This window comes from Nomascus leucogenys, chromosome X (genome assembly GCF_006542625.1).
Source record: "Nomascus leucogenys isolate Asia chromosome X, Asia_NLE_v1, whole genome shotgun sequence".
NCBI classification, from domain to species: Eukaryota; Metazoa; Chordata; class Mammalia; order Primates; family Hylobatidae; genus Nomascus; species Nomascus leucogenys.
Genome location: NC_044406.1, coordinates 47,463,028 through 47,471,427, shown reverse-complemented (window position 1 = coordinate 47,471,427; position 8,400 = coordinate 47,463,028). Strand labels below are relative to the sequence as shown.

The following is an 8,400-nucleotide window of genomic DNA, read 5'->3' as shown; positions in this document are numbered from 1 at the left end:
TAACTTTTTCATTTTTTAGTATAGACGGGGTTTCACCATATTGACCAGGCTGGTCTCGAACTCCTGACCTCATGATCCGCCTGCCTCGGCCTCCCAAAGTGCTGAGATTACAGGCGTGAGCCACCAGCCAGCGCGCCCGGCCCCGCGTGGGCTTCTCTAATTCCATTGTTTTTTTTGAGATTCGCTGGGGCCTAGCCGTCCTCGCAGCCCGATATTCGGGCTGGGCGGTCCCGCGGCCTGGGCGTAGGGGCTTAACAGTAGCAACAGCAGCGGCGGCAGCGGCGGTGGCAGCAGCCGCAGTCTCTTCCCAAACACTAGCACCACAGGCGTCCGAAAGCCGGCAGAGGCGTTTAGAGAAGATGGCAGACGATATTAATATTGAAGCAATGCTTGAGGCTCCTTACAAGAAGGATGAGAACAAGTTGAGCAGGGCCAATGGCCATGAAGAACGTAGCAAAAAGAGGAAAAAAAGCAAGAGCAGAAGTCGTAGTCGTGAACGAAAGAGAAACGAAAGGAACGGAAGCGAAGTACAGATCGAGAAAGGAAAAAGAGCAAAAGCCGTGAAAGGAAGCGAAGTCAAAGCAGAGAGGCGACTGAGCCGCTCAAGAAGTCAAGATCAAACATTTAGAGGCCGCTACAGAAGTCCTTACTCTGGACCAAAATTTAACAGTGCCATCTGAGGAAAGACTGGATTGCCTCATAGTATCAAATTAAGCATAGGACGTTCCCGAAGAAAAGTCCACTCAGAAAAGACAAGAACCCTGTGATGGAACCTACTGATAATCTAACTCCTGAGGAAAGAGATGGAAGGACAGTCTTCTGTATGCAGCTGGCGGCAGGAATTCGACCAAAGGATTTGGAAGAGTTTTTCTCTACAGTAGGAAAGGCTCGAGACGTGAGGAAGATTTCTGATAGAAATTTAAGACGTTCCAAAGGAATTGCTTACGTGGAGTTCGTCGGTGTTAGTTCAGTGCCTCTAGCAATAGGATTAACTGGCCAACGAGTTTTAGGAGCGCCAATCACAGTACGGGCATCACAGGCAGAAAGAAAAAAACCGAGCTGCAGCCATGGCAAACAATGTACAAAAGGGAAGTGCTGGACCTAAGAGGCTTTATGTGGACTCATTACAATTTTAACATAACTGAAGATACACTTCGTGGGATCTTTGAGCCTTTCGGAAGGATTAAAAGTATCCAGCTGATGATAGACAGTGAAACTGGTCGATCCAAGGGATATGGATTTATTACATTTTCTGATTCAGAATGTGCCAAAAAGGCTTTGGAACAATTTAATGGATTTGAACTAGCAGGGAGGCCAATGAAAGTTGGTCATGTTACTGAACCATGCTGATGCTTCGAGTACTAGTTCATTTTTGGACAGTGATGAACTGGAAAGGACTAGAATTGATTTGAGAACAACTGGTCGTCTTCAGTTAGTGGCAAGACTTGCAGAGGATACAGGTTTGCAGATTCCACCAGCAGCACAGCAAGCTCTACAAATGAGTGGCTCTTTGGCATTTGGTGCTGTGGCAGAATTTTCTTTTGTTATGGATTTGCAAACAAGACTTTCCCAGCAGACTGAAGCTTCAGCTTTAGCTGCAGCTGCTTCTGTTCAGCCACTTGCAACACAGTGTTTCCAACTCTCTAACATGTTTAACCCTCAAACAGAAGAAGTTGGATGGGATACAGAGATTAAGGGCGATGTGATTGAAGAATGTAATAAACATGGAGGAGTTATTCATATTTATAATGACAAAAATTCAGCTCAGGGCAATGTGTATGTGAAGTGCCCATCAATTGCTGCAGCTATGGCTGCTGTCAATGCATTGCATGGCAGGTGGTTTGCTGGTAAAATGATAACAGCAGCATATGTACCTCTTCCAACTTACCACAACCTGTTTTCCGATTCTATGACAGCAACACAACTACTGGTTCCAAGTAGACGATGAAGGAAGATATAGTCCCTTATGTATATAGCTTTTCTTCTTTCTTGAGAATTCATCTTGAGTTATCTTTTATTTAGATAAAAATAAAGAGGCAAGGATCTACTGTCATTTGTATACAATTCCCGTTACCTTGAAAAAATAAAAATGTTAACTGGAATGCAGTGTGCTCATTCTCCCTAAAGAGCAAATCTCACTGTATGCAAAACTGTTCTCTTGTTCTGCCTTTTAAAATGTTCATGCAAAAAAATTAATGAACTATAGGAATAGCTCTAGGAGAACAAATGTGCTTTCTGTAAAAAGGCAGACCAAGGATGTAATGTTTTTAATGTTTCAGAAGCCTAACTTTTTACACAGCAGTTACATTTCACATTTCACTAATGTTGATATTTGGCTAATGGTTGAGCAGGTTTCTGAAATACACATTTAGTGTATGGGAATACAAGACAGCTAAAGGGCTGTTTGGTTAGCATCTCATCTTGTATTCTGATCAAGGCAAGAAAGGGGGATTTCAAAATTATAATATTTCTTGATGCTATCTTTTCAATTAATTTATCTGTAAAAGTTTCTTTGTAAATACTATGTGTTCTGGTGTGTCTTAAAATTCCAAACGAAATGATCCCTGCATTTCCTGAAGATGTTTAGTGAGAATCTGGTAAGCAAAGCAGTCTGAGAAAGAAATAGGAAATGCAGAAATAGGTTTTGTCTGGTTGCATATAATCTTTGCTCTTTTTAAGCTCTGTAAGCTCTGAAGTATATTTTTGGGTTACTGCAGTGTGTTTGACAAGACAGCTTGATATTTCTATCAAATAAATGACTTTCATATTGCAACAATCTTTGTAAGAACCACTCAAATAAAAGTCTCTTAAAAAGGCAAAAAAAAAAAAAAAGGAAAAGAAAATTACTATAGCGTAAACAAGAATGGATGAAGGTATTTCATCTTGAGTAAGCCAAAATAATTGTTTTAAGAAACCTTGGCACATTCATTGTAAACCAATCATATCCAACCCATTATGTGGGTATGGAGTGGCTATGTGCCCAATCTGTTGAATCAATCAGTGAATAAATGAATACAAAGCATGCAGATTTCCTACCCCCCTTGAAGAAGGCCCACAATTGTGTGTCTGCCCACCAAAATGGTGGTTCTCAATGTGGTCCTCAGACCAGCAGCATCTGGGAGCTTGTTAGAAATGCTAATTCTCAGGCCGCAGCCCAGACCTATGGACTCAAACACTCTGGTCGTGGGGCTCAGCCATCCCTGTTTTAATAAGCCCTCCAGGGAATTCTGATGCATGCTTAAGTGTGAGAACACTGCACAAGAAAACGGTTGTTTGTTAGATGCCTGTGTTCTTAATTACACTCCAAAGAAAGAATTGTCGTTCTTTTTGAGTATTCTGTTCTTGAACTCTTTCACTGTTTCATAGAAGCATCTCCCCAATGAATTCAGGGAGATGAACCACAACTTAGTGTTTGTTTTTAGTGATTCCAAGAGGTCAAACTGATGCCCATTGTCCTGACAGAGGAATGAAGGCTCAGCTGCTGGGCCTGGCGGGCCTCCTGCTGGTTGAGCAGAATGGAAATTGACCAGGATGTGGAGCTCTCAAATGGTTGCAATAACTTGCAAATCTATTTTTTTCTTTGTCTTATTTAGGTTGTGTTGCAAATGAAATCCAGTCCATATTTTCTGTAATTTACATTTAAAATGGTTCAAATGTTATGTTGATAGGAGATGAGTGAGTCCCCAAGAGACCTTATGAACCTACGAAAACTTAATCTTCAAAACAGGAAGTTGCACTTTACCCAGTGCAAACAAAGTTTAGCACGAAAAGGCCTGATTTGTATTTAACTTTCTTAGCCCAAAAATTTGGAATGTATTTTAATTTTCAAAACACATTCTCTCCCATTCTCCCTACCATCATCAATCACATCTGCTGCCTTTCCTTCTCATATAAACTAAGTTGTGAGAGCTCTAACCTTATTTTCATAATCATATGCTTGTCTTTTATGGTTAAGGGATCATGAAACTCTGGAAATATACTAGTTACTTCTAAGATTAATTCAGTTCAACAACCATTTATTGTTGCCTGCACCAGGAAATAGGACTGGCCTGTGGTGAGAAAGGAGATTTAAAAAAAAAAAATCAGAAATGAGTTGATCTTAGCTGAGAAATGACTATTTGGTGCACTAAATATATGTTTGATCATCATTTGCCCCAATTGCTTGAGAATAAGACATAGTCTCTATATTAGATCTCTGAAATTTTTTTGGAGATTCTGAAGAGAATCTCCATATTAGGGAACAAGCAATTTTTAATTAGTGGCTACAGGAGGAGAAGGAAAGAGAGAGAACTGTGGCAACCTGCCTAGGCCAGGACAGGATACAGTCAAGCTGTCTTGTACCCAACTCCTCTATGTTCCCATGGTACTTTGTACATACTCCCATCTAGTACTCCCCCTCAAGGCAACTAATGATTTACACATCTATTTCTCTTAATAGTACCATGAGCCTTTTGAAGGCAGGGGCTGCTTTTTTTTCTCAGGGAAGTTGGGTTGAGTTGCCCCTGCTGTTTGATACAATGTGCATACTTCAACTGGTTCTCTTAGGCGCTTTGCAACTTGAGGCCTCATGGAGGATTACAGAGATATTATCACTTTGGCCTTACACCTAGGAGAAGAGGCTCCCAGCCAGTGTAGGGCAGGGTCTTTTTAATTTTAAAATGCCAGAGTTTAGGAATTTTTTTTCCTTTATGAGAGCAGATGGCCAGTAGCTAGGTGTGGAGGCAGAAGAGCCCTGAGGAAATATGGTGAAAATAGGGAAGACAGAAAGATGAACCTCCCTCACCCCCACCTCCATCCCCACTCCACTGAGTGCCTCATCCCGAGCCAGTGTGTCAGTGTGCAAGTTGTTATTGCTGCATAGCAAATCACCCCAAAATTCTGGCTTTAAAAAAGCAGCAGTCACTGTATTATCTTTCCAAGCTTTTCCAAGTCAGGAATTTAGGAACGGCTCTATTGGGGTGGTTCTGGCATAAAATTTCTTGCTGCAGTTGCAGTCAGGTAGTAACTAGAGCTGGAATAGGTGGGGGACTGGAGCAACCAGGACCTGGATGGGCATCTTTCTCACTCTTCGTGAAGTCACAGGGCCTCTCCACATAGTCCCTCCATGTGGGACTTCCTAAAAGCATGGAGACTAGACTGTTTACAGTGAGACCCAGGATGCCAAGCATTAGTGTTACAGTGAGCAAGGTGGAAAGTTGAGTGGCCTTTTATGAACTAACCTAGAAGTCTCATTGTGTGACTTCTGTTATAGTTTATCGGTTGAATAGTGCCACAAAGCACATCCAGTTTCACAGAGAGGGGACATGGCCATCCCTCCATGATGGAAGGAGTGTCAAACCACATTGTAGAAGAGTGTGTGAGATGGGAGATACTGTTTCAGACATCTTTGGGGAATATACGGTTTGCCATGGCTGGGAAGAGAGCTAACAGCTGTAACGTCTTTTTCCTTCCCACCAAAATGGTTTCCTTAACCCCCTTCTCTCCCCACCGACACACATTCTCAGCCTGCACTTTTTATTCCAGTTACATTTTTGTTTTTGTTTTACACTGAAGGAATCTGGCATAACATTAATGTTAAGAAGCCTTAAGGTTTCTGTCTAAGGAATGTGAATTTAGGTTTCATAAAACTTAAAAATATCATAGGTTTGACTGTTCACATAGATTCCCAAGTAATTTTCCCAGGAAATACTATTTCAAGTCCTGTTAGTGGGGAAAAAGGTAGATGAAAATCAATGTTGATGGGTAATATTGTACAAAAAAATGTGTGCTGTGGGTTATATTACCACAGAGGTAGTTTCCTGTGGAAATTTTTTCCCCCTAAAAAAGTTTTGACTGTTCAACAGTGAAACCTGTTCACATACATTCCCAAGTAACTTTCCCTGGAAATACTATTTCAAGTAATACATACCTCCCAAATAAACCTGTTTACCACCAATCATTTACTGATGGTAAAGCTCAACTTTAAAATATTTTGAGAAACAAGACAAAACTTGGGTGGGGAAATCTAATTTCCTGTTACCCAAAGAAAAGTTAATTAATTAGCATTAACATTTGAAAAGACAAGATTAAAGTTTGTATCTTTTCCAAAGGTAATTTGTAGCATGTTCAACAGTAGCTGGCATATACTGGAAAAAAAAAAAATCACTAATAAATTCATTCACAAATTGTAGATGATATTCTTTTTCTAGAAATTTTAGCTTTTTAAATAAAGAACTGCCAGATTTTTAAGTTTCACTGAAAGTATCTAAAGCAAGCAGCAAGTAGCTATTGAGCTTGGTGCGATAATGACTATTTTCTTTAATTACCTTCCTACCAAATGTTGTGCTATTTAATATATTCTACACATAAATCATTCCAAAGACAAGATTCAAGCCATCACAGATTTACATTTCACAAAGAAATATAAATTACCCTTGTCTCTATTTTCCACATTGATGATCTGTGTAATGAGCTGAAGAGGTAAGACTCAGGAAACCATCTTCATTAACAGTAAACTAAGAACAATTAATAATATTTTTTAAAAGAAGGAGGAGAAGCCATTACCCGGGGCTCAATAATTTAATTGTATAAACTTGCTGAAGCTTTACTCTAACTATAAATATATTTGCAAGTAATTATCACCCACCGCATAAATAACTTTATAATATTCTACCTGAGTCAACATTAGTCAGATTTGCAAAACACAAAGGAAAATAAGCAATTAGTTGATTCCTTATCCAAGAAAAGCATATTACTTAGTTACAAATAATTCCAAAATTCCCAGGGGAATAAGTGGGCAGAGACTGGTTCTGTACAGCCTATGACCCAACTTCAGATGTGGCAAGCAGGTCCCCTGTTGACAGGAAGGCCACCTTCTGATAAACTGCAGCCCAAGCTTCCTTTACTTTCCTGAAAGCCCATAATAATAGCACAGAGTTGTAAAATATGGAAGTCTGAGGGCTGGTATTATAAGCTGAGACAATTTTGGGAATCTTCACATGGATAGTACCTGAAGTACACCTCTTGATTATTCCCAGAAGCAAATTTTCAGAAGATCTTCTGCCAAGAGCTTCAGGTCTGTGAGAGAAAAACCTTGGGAGTGGGGGGTAGGGTAGAAGGTAGTGGAGCACATAACCATCTGTGAAATTCCTGGGCTAAATATTCATTTCAAAGCAATAAGACAGAAATGGAAACACTGAAATAGTCTATAAACTATCTAAATATTATCACTACGTGATTTTTCATATGAAGCACTCATCTCCCTCCGTATCAAAACTTCTGGCTGCTTTGCTGAGTCCTATCAAATAATTATTGGGGACTCATTTTTCTGGAATGAACAGAGGGTAGGATCGACTTTTCTAAAGTTGAAGTTTAGAGGAATGTCTGTATTTGAAATCTCACTTGTATAACACCCAGCCATCTTATTGCCCATGATTCTTGTGGACAAGAAACCAACCAAGGCATGTGTTTGAATGATTATGGTCTCTAACCTTAGCCTGAGACTGGTAAATTGCCAGGTGCTGACTCCTCACCAAAAGCATTTCTGCCTGGCTCAGTCTTAATTGTCACAGCTGTTTCTCTGAGTACGTATGGGATGTGGTGCCCTAGTTCTTCCTAGGAATGTGCTTCTTGAATGAAGGAAACACGTTATCTGCTTCTTATCTGATTATATGTTTATAAATGCATACCTACTTCTAACCTTGTCCACAGGCCAATTTTGGATCAGCCGAAGCACTCATTTGTTGTCTTAACTTTAGAAACTCTGTCCCAATAATTTAAGAAAGCCTAATCAGTAAAAGCCATCAAATTTCTAGGGAGAATTATTTTTTAATACACAAGGTGTTATTAAGTAGAGTAACTTGGTTTGTACTTTTTCCCTCATTTTCCATAGGCTACAGACTGAATGTTTGAGTTCCCCCAACTCCCAATTCATATATCGAAGCTCTAATAACCAAGATGATGGTATTAGGAGGTGGGGCCTTTTGGAGGTGATTAAGTCATGAAGGTAAAGCCCTCATAAAAGGAATTAACGCCCTTATAAAAAAGACTCCCCCCAAGAGCATGCATCATCTTTCCACCAGGTGAGGATATAATGAGAAGATGGTTGTCTGCAACCAGAAGAGGGCTTGCACCAGGAACCAAATCAGCCGGCACCTTCATCTTGGAATTCCCAGCCTAAAGAACTGTGAGGAATAAATGTCTACTGTCTAAGCCACCCAGTCTATGGTACATTGTTACAACAGCCCGAACAGACTAAGACATCATCTAAAAATGTCCATTCGCAACTGAAAGTGAACAATATTAATTATTTGTGTATTACAAATAATATACAGAACATAGCCGCCATTTTATTTCTCCCTAAATTCTATGTGTAACAATTCCCTGGGAAACTGAGTACTTTTCTTCCTTCGTTGCCAGTAA

General features: G+C 40.0%; 1 pseudogene across 1 annotated transcript; it reads left to right on the top strand.

The window, feature by feature from the left end:
- The first annotated feature begins 359 nt into the window (after positions 1 to 359).
- On the top strand, positions 360 to 2,102 carry LOC100590881 (annotated as a pseudogene). Its single transcript, XR_004028755.1, has 2 exons — positions 360 to 1,460; positions 1,533 to 2,102. The product of XR_004028755.1 is annotated as an RNA-binding protein 39-like (transcript).
- The last annotated feature ends 6,298 nt before the right edge of the window (positions 2,103 to 8,400 follow it).